Here is a 1,567-nt window from a genome sequence, read left to right as displayed (position 1 = left end):
TTTTATTGATTTTTAAACCTTTAGAACTAATTATTGGAACTTAAATTTGGTTTTTTAAGTTCAGTGACCCTTGATCTCCATACACAGGTGACTCCAATTATGAGAAAGGGCATTTAAGGAGGGCAATAGTAAGTTTTTCTCCTCTTTGCATCTTCTCTGAAGAGTCGCAGCATGGGAGTCTCAAAACAACTTTCAAATGACCTGAAAACAAAGATTGTTGACCGTCATGGTTTAGGGGAAGGATACAGAAAGCTATCTCAGAGATTTCAGCTTTCAGTCTCCACTGTGAAAAACATTGTGAGAAAATGGAAGACCACAGGCACAGTTCAAGTCAAGGATCAAAGTGGCAGACCAGTAAAAATCTCCAATAAACAGAAGCGAAGGATGTTGAGAACAGTCAGAGTCAACCCACAGACCAGCACCAAAGACCTACAACAWCATCTTGCTGCTGATGGAGTCACCGTGCATCATTCAACTATTCAGCACACTTTACACAAGGAGATGCTGTATGGGAGAGTGATGCAGAGGAAAACTTTTCTCTGCCCACATCACAAACAGAGCTGCTTGAGGTATGCTAAAGCATATTTGGACAAGCCAGCTTCATGTTGGAATAAGGTGCTGTGGACTGATGAAACTAAAATAGAGTTATTTGCATGCATTGACGAAAAAGAACACAGCACACCAAGAAAAACACCTGCTACCTATAGTGACATTTGGTGGTGATTCCATCATGCTGTGGGGCTGTGTGGCCAGTACAGGGACTGGGAATCTTGTTAAAGTTAAGGGACGCATGGATTCCAATCAATATCAGCAGATTCTGGAGACCAATGTCCAGAAATCAGTGACAAAGCTGAAGTTGCACCTGGGCTGGATCTTCCAACAAGACAACCACTGTAAACACTACTCAAAATCTACTAAGTCATTCATGCAGAGAAACAATTACAACGTTCTGGAATGGCCATCTCAGTCCCCAGACCTGAATATTATTGAAAATCTGTCGTGTCACTTAAAGAGAGCTGTCTGTGGTTGGAAACCATCAAACCTGAATGAGAAGAGTGGTCTAAAATACCTTCAGCCACAATCCAGACTCTCATTAGAAGATGTAGGAAGTGTTTAGAGAATGCTATTTCTATGAAAGGAGGATCTACTAAAGTAAAAAAAATTGTATAGGTCCTCTGGACGGGTTCTTCTTTAATGAAACGTTTCGTCTCTCTTCCAAAAGACTTATTCAGTCTGAGAGTTTCAGGCAAAATTCAGGCTTTTGAGTCCTGCCTCCAGGTGACTGATACTCACATCACATGGCTATCGCTCACAGGTGATATCACATGGCCATCGCTCACAGGTGACTGATACTCACATCACATGGCTATCGTTGACAGGTGATATCACATGGCCATCGCTCACAGGTGACTGATACTCACATCACATGGCTATCGTTCACACCTAATATCACATGGCCATCGCTCACAGGTGACTGATACTCACATCACATGGCTATCGTTCACACCTAATATCACATGGCCATCGCTCACAGGTGACTGATACTCACATCACATGGCTATCGTTC

Source organism: Austrofundulus limnaeus, unplaced genomic scaffold (genome assembly GCF_001266775.1).
Source record: "Austrofundulus limnaeus strain Quisiro unplaced genomic scaffold, Austrofundulus_limnaeus-1.0 Scaffold761, whole genome shotgun sequence".
NCBI classification, from domain to species: Eukaryota; Metazoa; Chordata; class Actinopteri; order Cyprinodontiformes; family Rivulidae; genus Austrofundulus; species Austrofundulus limnaeus.
Note: the sequence above shows the minus strand (reverse complement) of the source record.